The sequence below is a fragment of the Lactuca serriola genome, chromosome 5, assembly GCF_051521515.1.
Source record: "Lactuca serriola cultivar US96UC23 chromosome 5, Lser_US96UC23_V15, whole genome shotgun sequence".
NCBI classification, from domain to species: Eukaryota; Viridiplantae; Streptophyta; class Magnoliopsida; order Asterales; family Asteraceae; genus Lactuca; species Lactuca serriola.
Window position 1 is genome coordinate 3,479,136 of NC_136412.1, and position 13,268 is coordinate 3,492,403.

Below are 13,268 nucleotides of genomic sequence, written 5' to 3' on the forward strand. Positions count from 1 at the left end.
GAGAGGCCTCGCAGGAAGCTCTTTTTCACCCGGTTTTCGACTAGTTTTGCGTTTTAGGCAGGTTTTTAATTGTTTTAACACGGGATTTTCACCAAAAACTTTATTTTAACATATAAGGCCCCATATTTATTAATTAATCACGTTTTTGGGGATAAACCTTATCCAACAATGGTGGGTGAAGTACAAGAGGTGGAGTGTTGACTTTTCATTAGTTTATGACACAAGCAACCACCACACCCACTCTATGACCAGCCACACCTCCCCACCTTACCTAGGTCACTTCAATGTCCTTTCCACTCATTTACCAGCCCTCCCCACGTCCTTAGGGCTTGCACATCCATCCTCTCTCCTAACTTCTCTCATTTTCTCTCATTCTTCCATCAAGATCAAACTTCATTTTCTCTCTCTAAAATTCGAGATTCAAGGCCATTCTCCAAGCTTTTCTTCTACTTTTGGTAAGTATTAACATCCTCCATACGATTATTACACCCCACTCTACTCCAATCATATATTGCTTACACAAATTCCATCATTTTGGTGTTAGATTCTCAAAAATCTTCAAGGCATCTTCAAGCGTTCTTGAGTTGAACACTTCTTTTCTCCATCATCCATCTACTGAAATCACATAAGGTGAGTTCATACCCCTATAATTTCATGTTTTCTTAAGTTTTAAGGGGGGGGGGGGGGGGTGAATATAAGTTAAAACACCAAGAACGCAACTAAACTCATTTAACAACCTTCATCAGAAAAGTTCAACTCCATTCATGGACTGTTTTGTGGAAACTTGAACATTTTAGTTTTCAAAAATATTTTAGGTGCAAGTAGTTCCAGTTCTTAGCTTTGAAATGACTACTTGCACATCTCCACACAATTTTTCTACAATTTCTGGTGATTTTTGCAAAACAGCCTATCAGTTCAAGAACAAATCTGGACCAGTCTGTGAATATGAACATTTTAACACAAGTTAAAGACTTCCAAAAATCATGATAAAAATTATGAATAAATTAGACACATTTTAGGAACTCTCAGAATTTACGAATTCTGTTTTCGACTTCGTATGATATTTCTATGATCTTTCTAAAAGAGTGCAGAAAAGCTAAAAACTAGTTAACAACTTATAACTTTCAACACACTTTGTAACATGTTGAGCAAAGTGTTAAATCCTTGATGATTTCATATTTTACATGTGTTTCTTGTTGTGGTATAATTATATAACAGAAAATACTCACTGAATTGTAAGAATCCTCCATCATTACCATTAGTACAAAACAAAGCAAGATAAACATAGTTATATTTTACTATACATTCGACTTACATAGGAAAGGGTTCTTATACACCACAAAAAAACATACTAAACTATAACAGGCATAGTTAGATTGCTTATGCATTTCAAACATCTTGATAAACTATAATAGGTATAGTTTATGTTCATTTACGTTACAAAAGGTTTTCATACGAAAAAGGGTACAAATACAAAGTACCGGTTTTATACGAAAAGGGGTACAAATACAAAGTACCAGTTTTATACAAAAAGGGTTACAAATACAAAGTACCAGGTTTTATACAAACTGGGGTACAAATACAAAGTACCAGTTTTATACAAAAAGAGGTACAAATACAATGTACCAGGTTTTGTACGAAAAGGGGTACAAATACAAAGTACCGGTTTTATACAAAAGGGGGTACAGATACAAAGTACCGGGTTTTTATACAAAAAGGGTACAAATACAAAGTACCAGGTTCACATAAAATAGTTTTTATGATATTAAAACTATATTTCATCTAGAATTGTTAGACTTCAGCTATAATTGCTAAGTGTATACGCTAGAGTTATATAAGAATCTAGTCACAATCGACTTAGAATTGGTCGGCCCGCCTTATCTACTTTTCCTTGTTTGGTTGTGGACCTGAGGCAGACCCATTATATTCAACGGTTTATTTAACTAAAATTTTTATATAATTTACATACGCTGAGTGATTATAGATGGAATCTATGCATCTTTCTAGGATTCATTATCGCATAACATAGAAGCATTCAATTCATACATAATAAGGAAAATATTGGATTTTCTGGAAACATACTTTGTTGCTTTTACAAGGAAACCGGTTTCATTCTAAAACAAAACTCTTATGAACTCACCAACTTAATTGTTGACACTTTTTCAAAACTACTTGTATTCTCAGGAAATCAGTGAAACAGAAAAATCAACAGAATTTTGAGGATGGGACGATAAATCGTCAAACATTTCATTTTGTCATCATAATGTAATTGATTTTGAAACATGTAAACTTGCTATGATGTAACTTTCTCAATTATATTTATGATGGTTGTATTTACTTTGAGCACTATTATACTCGTTGCTGTGAGACTATACATGAAGTCCTCCACCCCCGAACGTTTCCGCCATCCTTGGTTTGGGGGTGTGATAGATTGGTATCAGAGCATTGTTTATAGTGAACTAAGTATATCGAACCACATAAGATATACAAACTATAAATGCATTGGGACTAAGGTCTCTGATTTAAAGTTTTCAAAACAACTATAATTTTAGAAATAAATAGTTTCTTGTTAAAAGTATACATGCATGCATACATACTAAGGTCAGCATCATTCTAGAACAAAACAAAAGTAATGATTGTTGAATATCACAGGTAACCTCGGAGATGTATGGTTAGTCTTGGGAGTGGCATAGCCTGATCAACTATGCTGGTCCGAGGAGTGATTAGCACATGCCCAAGAATGGTTGTGATATGGCGACAAGTCTAAAAATTTACCAACACTACCACAATGAGAACATTAGAACAGAACATGAGTTTAAAATACTATGGGAGTATTTTGTGTTACTATAAGTGCTTACATGAGAACTAAACAAGGCTCTATCAAGTAGGTCAATAGTTTTTAAGTAGATACGCTAAGGTTATATGAAATTTAGGCGTTATAGACTCATAATCTGTGACCGTTGCTTTACTTCCTGTTCTCGTTGGATTGTGGATTTGGAGTTAGAGTCACCTATTCGAAGGACTATCCTGCCTTGATTTGTGACAACCCGAAATTTCCATTCTGAACAAACCATATCAAGCCAATAGAAGTTAGAACAGTTACAGTGAAATTCCAGACTTTGAGTAAAAGTTTCTGTTTTTCAGGATGTACACTTAAGGAGATATCAGGAGAGTGGATGCACTAGGGTTTTGTGCAACACTGTTATTCCAAAACTCTAGGATATTAGGGTTCAATTCTGGAATGAAAATATTTTCTACCAAAACTCCCAGGACTATATATAGAAATCTGAGCCATATTCATTCATTAGTTACATTTCCAACTAGAGAAAAGTCAAATTCTCTCTCACGGATCTTCGGGTTTTTATCCCAAATCATGAGTACTTCTATCTAGTTGTATTATATAGCTTAGATTGTGTTTAATAACATCAAAATCATATCAAAACACTAAGATTTGTGAGTTTACTGCCCAAGAACACCTTGGGGAGTAAACTCCTTTTGAAGGGCCAAAAGAGTGCCCAATGTCCCTCAAAGCCTTGGAACTCAACCTAGGAACTACCATTACATGTTTTAGACCACAACACAATTAAGAATCAAGGCTAGAAGTGAGTTCACGGCCAAGGAAGTTCTTGGGCCGTGAACTCCATTTTTAGGTGCCAAAACACCCTAAAAACCTTCCTTAAGCCAAGAGACTAATTAAGACAAGTACCCTAATGTGTTTAGGGCTAGCAAACACCTTTAGAACACCAAGAAAAAGGTGTTCACGACCCAAGAAGTTCCAGGGCCGTGAACTCCAAGAAATAGTGCCAAATGGTGCTATAAACTCTCCTAAAGCCTTGGACAATTTCCTTGCTTCATTCTTAGATAAATTAGGGACTTGAAAACACCACAAACACCCTCCCAAGGGAGATTACGACCATAATCTCCATGGGATATGGTCCATGGGCCGTGAACTCCTCAAAGGAGTTAAAAGGAAGCCCCAACACTTGTTTAAGCCTTGAAGCACTTCACCACTTAAGTTATAATAATGTTAGGCTTCATTTAGAGACCCTATAGAGAGTTTACGCCTAGGAGTTTACTCCCCTGGGCCGTAAACTCCAACACATATGGTCTTTTGACCATAAACTCCCATAAGAGGTCTTGCACTCCTTTGTTGCAACCCATTAGCCTCCTAGCACTTGACCAAAAGTGTTTTCCTCGCATTAGCATGTTTGTACATGTTTAATTAGTGTTATAATCACTAATTGTTTACATACATATGTCTTCATATGTAATTAGGACCATTGTGTGTGTCTGAAGTCTTCACTTGACACCTAGCAGTCCTACCTCTTCAGTTCATCTGTATCACCCACAACAGGTGAGTTCATACCCATTAATCAATGTTTTAACTGTTTTTAAATGTTTTATGGGGGGGGGGATACAAGTAGAATTATGCTAATTATTATATCAATCGCATGTGATTAATAAGCAGCATTCAAATGATTGGCTACTCATTAGCCGTTTTACCAAACAGTTTCCTTCAAATGTTTTTCATAAACACTTTATGTGTTTAAAACTCCTTATTACACTATACCTTTTACTCTGTATGTTTCATTTCAAACTTATTTACAATTGTGTTTCAAACAAATGTTTCTTTATACTAAACTGTTTTATCAAACCCATGCCTTCAAACCGTTTTATAGATTGACATCAAGTCGATCTTTTCTTAGATAATAATTATGTTCAAAGGTTTTACAAAACTTATTTTATGCTTTTATATTATAAATTGCATGCCTATATATCTATGGTTATATAAGAAATGTTGAAAGGACTTAGGAATGCTATCCACCCTATTTCTTTTTCCTCGATTTGGATGTGGTCTGGTGGGATATCGGGTACCCGTCCGAAGGTCGTTTAAATATTAGTTATATATCATGTGTACATATATAGTCATAAAGGTCCTTCCAGTTCAGCTAATGCCCTTCGGTACCAAGGGTATACATCCATGTTCATACATACCAGTTAAATTACTAGTAAGCTACCATATTGGTAGCTTAGGAAGATACTAGAACTATTACTAGAATGCGATATCATACAATGAATCAATTCATTCATGAGTCAATACTTTCTAGAACATTATTGTACTTTCTAGATAGAGAGAGCATACATTACTGCTAGAAAATTACAGTACATTACTATAGTTGCTAGATAGAGAGAGAACACACATTACAACTAGCACACGTAGAACATTTCAGTACATTACATATACATAAATACGTTGTCATAATTGTGATCCACTGCATCGGAGCATGCCTTCAATGTCATGGCCCGAGTTGTAGCCAGAGTCTCTTAGAGGGAGAGTGTGAGTTTGCGTATAGATCTATACTGGATTGACTATCCTACACCTTGCTGCTAGCTACAGCCAGACCTGCAGGTCTGCGGGTGCCAAACGTCATTTATTTTTACGACCATACCTTTTTTGTTGTTACCTGTCAATAGTATGGTACAATTAATCACATGATGCCTTAATATAAATCCGGTTTAAGGTAGTTAGTACAGCAGTAGTTCTTATAGCACTACACTACAGTACTACATTAATTTTCCCTTTACATATATTTAGTGATCTTTTCACTTAAACATTAAATGTAAAAACTATATTTTGTGAATGATAGTTACACTTGGAAAATTACACACTTTTACAAGAAACGAACATTCAGAGCAGTTAGGTCTTGGTAGAAGACTAGATATAGATCAGTCAAGTCTTGGTAGAAGGCTCCCTGTTATAATAGTAGGAATCATAGGGATTTCTAGACTTTTTCAAATGTTTACAATTGTTTTACATACATTTTCAATACTTATGATTTATATACATTTTCAATACTTACGATTTACATATATTTTCAATACTTACAAATTCTTACATACAAATTAAGACACTAAAATACTTATGATCTCACCAGCTTCAAAGCTGATACTCGCTTTCAAAATTACTTGTATCCTCAGGTCATCATAGACAGGTACCGATGCAAGGTTTAGAGAAGATGGAGCTCGTTCAAGACTCATCTTTCATTTTGATTTATGCTTTAGTGTTTATCAAAATTTGATAGAACACACTTGTATAATAATTATATTATTAATGTAATGGATGATGTTGTTGCTTGTTTACTACTTTTCATTGTTGTGATACTGTACATGACGTCCTCCGCCCCAGAACATTTCTGCCGTTCTTGGTTTTTGGGTGTGACAGATTGGTATCAGAGCATTGTTTATAGTGAATTGAGTATATCAACCCATAAAAGATATACTAACTATAAACCCAATTGGGATTAAATATACTCTGACCAAGAGTTTATACTTTGAATAATAAAATATTTAAGTAAGTATACGTGCCTGCATTCATACTAAAATCAGTGTCACTAGGACAGTACAAAAGAATTACAATTGTTGGGCAACATAGGTAGGCTTAGAGACATATGGTCAAACTGGGAAGATATAGCCTGATCACCTATATTATATGAGGGTTGACTAGCATGTGCCTAAGTTTAATTGTGTGGTTGCAACAAGTCTAAAATCTTACCAACCCTACCACAATGAGAACAGTAGAACATAACATTAAACTTAAAATACTATAGGAGTATTTGGTGTTACTATAAGTACGTTATACTTGAGAAATAAAACAGGATCTTCATTACCAAGTTGATAGTTGCTAACTGGATACACTAAGGCTATTTGTAATTAGGATGTTATAGACTTAGAATCTGTGAAAATTTTACTTTACCCCTATTATGTGTGAATTTGGAGTTAAGGTCAGTTATTCGAAGGCCTATCCTGTTTAGATTACATATAATTGGTATGCACTTCACAAATAGCGATGTAACTAATGAAGATTTTCTAAATAATTATCTAGATAGTTCGTCTAATAATTATTTTCTTACCCCAATTCTCGCGTAGATAACATGGCTGGACTCCATCCCCACGGCAACCCGTACCTCCCGAAGGAGGTCATTGCTGCATGGTTTGAAGATGAGCCCGAGAATGATCATCCTATCCCTTTGAATGATCACCATGATGAAGACCTTTCGGACGATGCTAACTCCGAACCAGAGGTTGAAAACCTACCCCAGGCAGCTCCCGTTCCAATTCCTAACCCTCGTCCGACTTTTCATGGCCCGACGCCTAAGTGAGTGGAATGCTTGGGAACATGGAGCCAAGGACAAGATCAGCCCATGCCATTTAATGGTGACCAAAGCTTCTATGACCTGAGCAATGGGGGCTCAGAACACAGAATCTTGCCAATCATGGTCCGCAGAGTGGCCCAAAATGAGATTCAAGGTAGGACAGCCCTACATCAGATTACCGAAGTTGTCGCCGATGCGAGAATGCATACCCTCTGCACCATTCGTCTAGGAGATGCTCGCGAGAGATCTGAGAGAAACCATGAAACCCTGCTGCAAGCACTGGCTGAATCGCGAGATGAAGTCATAGAGCTCCGAGTACGCCAGAGGGTGTACGAAAGACACCTACTTGACGTGGAACGTCAACTGGCTGAACTGAGTTCACCAGAGGGATGACCGTCACAGTAGTAGAAGCTTTACTTTATTTTCCTTATTAAAAGGAATCGTTTTTCTGTCTATGCCTGATGTGGCATTTTCTATGAAATTATCTTGTACTGTAAGTACTTTTGGTTAGGTCTTTATGCTGTCCAGAACTATCTTCTATGGATATGATGTAAGACCTTTTACTAGGCCATTTTCCCGAACATTTACGTCATAAATATCAAAGATATTGACAGTCGGCTAACTTCTGTGTCATTTCCTTTATTCAAGTACTCTCATCATACTTTCATTGGAGTCTATCTGAAACCAGCTTTAGTCAAGTCATTGGACTATAGTAATTTAGCTCCGGAGACATTTCCAAGTATCTTTTAGTGGTTGGATCCTGTTATTCACCAACCCACGATACCTCGGCTTGAACGACAAACATCTGGAGACCATTATACAAACTCACTTCCTTTCCGTACTAGGACTGCATCATAGGGATGTAGGTCAAACGTTTGCGATCATACCTTTAATCCGTACTAGGACTGCATCATAGGAATATAGGTCAACCTTTCGAGAACATACTCTTACTCTTTGATTGAGCAATCGAAGTACATCTAGGGTCAGCCAGAATCGCTCACAAAATCCTTATCTTTCGTGCTATAGAATCATGTCGTCATCCGGAAGCAATCAGTCGAACAACGAAACCTCTACCTTTCCTATGGACGCCGCTATCTTTCAAACCGCAGTTACAACTGCCATGATGGCTGCCGTGATAGCTGTCCTTGCGCACCGTAGCGCTATCAGCACAATCAATGCCGATGATGGGATTGAAGTTTCCAATCGTGGTATCCATCCAGGAAGTCGCCAAACAGTAACAGTCACAGACTCGCAAAGCTGAAAGACAGAGAACAAGAAACGAAAGCGTCAAGCCCAGAAAGAATGCAAGAAATCCCAAAAACTTGCCATGCAACAGCAACAAGTGGAAACCCCTGCCATCCCCGTACCGACCAGGCCGTATGAGGGAGAACTCTCGAAGTGTGATAAGTGTAATTTCCATCATCATGGGGCTTGCCATGAGATGCAATGTTACAATTGCCTAAAACTAGGGCACCATGCTCATAGCTATGGAGCACCAACACGACCCATCACTCAAGCCCCTTTCATCGGAAGGGATCAGAGTGGACTTGGGAACTGGTGGAAGAAATGATAGAGCACTACCCCGAGCTATTTCAGGATCGAGCAATAGACTTCGAGGACGAAGTCTAAAATAAGTGGGGGAGATTTGTAGCACCTGGTTCCCGGTACGTACTTCTTGTAATTTTAAATTCTTAATTTATGCATTTTGCCTTGGACTCGGCGAGTTGAAGAACCAACTCGCCGAGTAGGAGCGAGATGGGACACGGGGTCCGAGCCGTGGACTCGGCGAGTAGGCCCTGTTTGGGCAAAAACCCTAACCCGAGCATTGTCACCCTATTTAAGCACATTAACTCGGCCCCTAGTCCTTAACACTTCCAGAGAGTTGTAATGAGAGTCCCTAGTCCCCCATTTTGTGCTTGTGAGTGAGTCCTTTCTTAGTGAAGGGAATTGGAGCTTAGAAGAAGAAGAGAAGAGTTTGAGGAGTGCAAGAGAGGGAGTAGATCTAAAATCTACTTTGGGAGAAGCTTTCATTCAGGTAGTAAAGTCTCTACCTTGATCTATAGTTCTTTAGATCCCATTTTGTCCCAATTTGGTGGTTTGCAAGCCCTAAAACACCAAACTCCATGTATTTGTGCTTCATAATCCGAAAGGACTTCAGATCTAGACTTTATGGACGTGTTACAAGCATAAAGTTGTTGTGGTTGAAGTGATTAAGGACCCCATTGAGTGCATGACCTCTTAAAGAGCTTAGAATTCCATTTTTGAGCTTATAGGGCCATGTATGGACATAAAGTTTGCAACTTTACGTGTTAAGCATGCCCTAGGATCATAGATCTGTGGTTTTGAAGAGTTGCATGTCTCAGATTTGGCTCATATGGGAAATGGGTCAAGGGACTCGGCGAGTTGGATGAACAACTCGGCGAGTCCTATGAAGATTGCTTGGTACTCGACGAGTTGTTCTTCAAACTCGGCAAGTTGCATGAACTGTTATTGTGTACGAAGGGTTTAAGTCCTAGAAGTCCAAACCTTCTTGTTTTCACGAAGGATTAGCAATCTAACGTGTTCCGTTAGTCCCAGAAACCCCAGATTCTCATAAGGATGTTCGGATAAGGATCTGGAAGCGAGTGGGGAGTCTGCTCGCATGGAGTCGGCGAGTTGTTCATGGACTTGGCAAGTTTTTCATGGACTCGGCAAGTTGTTCATGGACTCGGCGAGTCGGGTCAACTGGCAGTTGACTTTGATTTTGACTCTTGGTTTGGATAAGGGGTAAATGGGCGTTTACCCTGAGGTCGGTTAGCAGTATTTGACTAAGTGTTTTGTGGGAATTATAGCCAGAGGATTTCCGGAGAAGCAGCAGCAGAAGACAGTCAGTTCCCACACCGATCAGCCGCTACTTTGAGGTGAGTTACCTTCCAGTAGCGGTGGGTCTACGGCCACAATGCCGGCCCACCAGTAGGAGTTGTATGATAGATGATTGTCTCCGTGATATTCATCTAAGGTTGCTACTACCTGTGATATGTTTTTGTGCTAGTATGATATGCTGCTATGTGCTGGTGACAGTAGGGGGAGATAGTCCCCAGATTACCGGTCGATAGGGCCGAAGGGGCGGTCGAGGCCAGCCATGCTAGATAGAATATATGATATGTGTTATGTGGTAGTAGTAGGGGGTGAAATAGTCCCCAGATTCCGTTCGAGAGGACTGAACGGGAGACCAGCACCTAGATATGCTAGTCAGTATCCGGTCGATGGGACCAAAGGGGAGGCAAGCTCTCAGATATACTGGTCAGTATCCGCTCGAGAGGAACGAAGGGGAGGACAGCTCCCAGATGTACTAGACAGTATCTGATCGAGAGGACCGAAGGGGTAGGTCGGGCACCCAGATATGCCTGACAATATATGTACGATATGTGATTGTATGGTATGTGGTATGTTGGGGGAACTCACTAAGCTTTGTGCTTACAGTTTTCAGTTTGGTTTCAGGTACCTCTTCTTCGAAGGGGAAGGAGCTGGCGCGGTAGCCGTACATCACACACATGCTTGTATTCCGCATCATTAGATCTTCCTGGGGATTTGTACTCTGACACTTTATGTTTTATAAAAATGTTTTCCCAGACATGCTCTGTCTTTTGTGAAATGATATGATCGTTGAACGTTTTATTTCTAATGTTTTGCTAAGTACATGTTTTAAAAATGAAATTTTTGGCTCGTATTTTTGGGACGTTACAAGTTGGTATCAGAGCCTTGGTTTGAGGGATTCGGACACACCTTCGGGGGTGTTTGAACTCAAATCGAGGGATTAAAAGATTTTGGAAAAAGAAAATGTTTCTAAAAAGCTAAGTAAAGGGTTTTAGGAAAGAACAAAGTGTGTGATGTGCGCGACCGGCCAAGCTCAAGTAAGTATTCCCCAAGGTACCCATACAAGCTTATGTTATGCTTATCAGTTTCAGTAGAACAGCATGCTAGAATAGGACTAAGGATCTAGGAGTGATGCATTATGTGGCTACTTTATGTGCTTCAATGTATGAAAAGTTGCATGCTAGAATTGAGTAGACAGCAGTAGGATAGCCTGTTTAGGTTATGCCTGATAGTACGAGTTTATCATTGTATGCTAGTTCAGTTTTCTCTACGAGGATAGAGTTGCTTAAGATTGTTTCCTTTTGTCCAAATGTTGTTTGCTCTGTGCTATGTGGGCTTTGAGTGATGGGAGTTAGCTGTTAGGTGAATACGTTAAAGTCACATGTGATCAGGGTTGAATAATCTCAGAGTGTTGGATTTGACCCTATTGCGTAGCTCTTGTTTGAGTCCTATCTGTTGTAGGGATGAGTTCCTTACTCGAAGGATTATCCGAGCCTCATCGCATGTGATTGTATTCAGGAAATAGCTAATTGGCATCTCAAAGAGACCTTCAGCAGCTGAGGACTGGGTTGGGTGGAGTTAGAGGTTTCCTAGGTTAAGCCTAGGATAAGAGTAGTAGTGAACAGCGGTAGTGAAAGGGACCTGGTGGAGTCAAGGCAGTCCTTGGAGAAGGTACGGATAGATGTGGAAGGTAGTATGGGCCCATACTACTGAAAGTAGAGGATCCGTACCCGAACAAAGGAAGGCCAAGATAAGACCAAGGAACTTGTAGTAGGTGTGATCCCTCCAGAGGTATCAGTATCGTTAACAGTCGTTATTTCTTTTGTATTTGAGAATGGTGGTACTACGCTCGAGGCCAGCAGTGGGCAGTACAGGAGAGGGATCGGGTTCTGGATCAGGTTCTGAGCCAGTAGATGAGGGACTACGCGAGTTCATCGCGTCAGAGATCACCAGAGGCATCCTTGAGTCGACCCCCATTATCTTCGGGTTGTTCAAGGAAGGGATATTGGAGATGATGGAGGATCGCCTCAGGGCATTCTGGAGCGACATGGAATCTGACCAGTCAGGGTATCGCACACTGTCCTTCAAGTACTTTCGGGGCAGTGGTGCACCGGATTTTCATGGGGCAAAGGACCCCATAGCTGCCAGACGATGGATTGCAGATATTGAGTCTGCACAGTTGACTAGCTTCTGCCCTGAGGGGTTGAAGGTGAGATATGCAGCAGGATGTTTGAGAGATCGAGCTAGGGATTGGTGGGAGTCCGTTGGTGACTCGTTGGGAGCCTCGACTGTCGAGGCTATGACCTGGTCGGACTTCGTGACCAGGTTCAGGGCTGAGTTTGCACTGGCTGTCGAGCTTCAGCAGCTGGCCAGGGAGTTCCTAGATATGAGGCAGACGACGGAGACTGTAGCGGAGATCACCGCCAAGTTCCGGGAGAGGGCGTTGCTGGTGCCCCAGTACGCAGGTGACGAGGATATGAGGAGGACCCGCTATCATGACATGCTACGAGCTAATATTCGGGAGCATGTCAGTTTTTTCAGCTTGCCCTACCCTGGACTCTATGATTTCCAGGGCAAGGGAGAGAGAGATAGATCTGGAGCACATCCGGAAGAGGAAGTCGGAGGAGGGGCATGTTATGGGGGCTTCGGGGAAGAAGCCCAAGGGATCAGATGCGAGGCCGAAAGGCCAACAGGGGCGGGGCCGCTGCAGGAAATGCGGCAAGATGCACGAGGGAGCGTGCAAGTTGGGATCGTCAGGCTACTACAAGTGCGGCATGTTAGGGCACTTCAGCAGGGATTGTACCGCCCCTGCACCTGTGATTCAGACATCGGAGTTGATGTGTTTTCACTGCAACCAAAGGGGCCACAAGAAGGCCAATTGCCCCCAGTTGACAGCATCAGCGCCGGTTAAGGCGCCGGCTCCAGCTACCCTGTGGATTACAGATGGCTGGCAGGGCAAGGCAGAGGCTCTAGTAGTGAGGAGCCGGGTGTTTCAGCTGACGGAAGAGGAGGCACGCGCCGCACCTGATGTGGTGACGGGATCGTTCCATGTGAACGGTATTCCTATCCAGGTGTTGTTTGACTCGAGTGCCACCCGATCATTTGTTTCCCTTGCGCTTAGCAAGAGGTTTACTGAGTCTTCAGGCATGTTGGATTGCCCTTTAGAGGTAGAGATCGCCGATGATCGATCGGTGCGAGCTTCAGTAGTATTCAGGGATTGTATCCTAAGGATATTTTAGGAGCGCTATTTGGTGGATT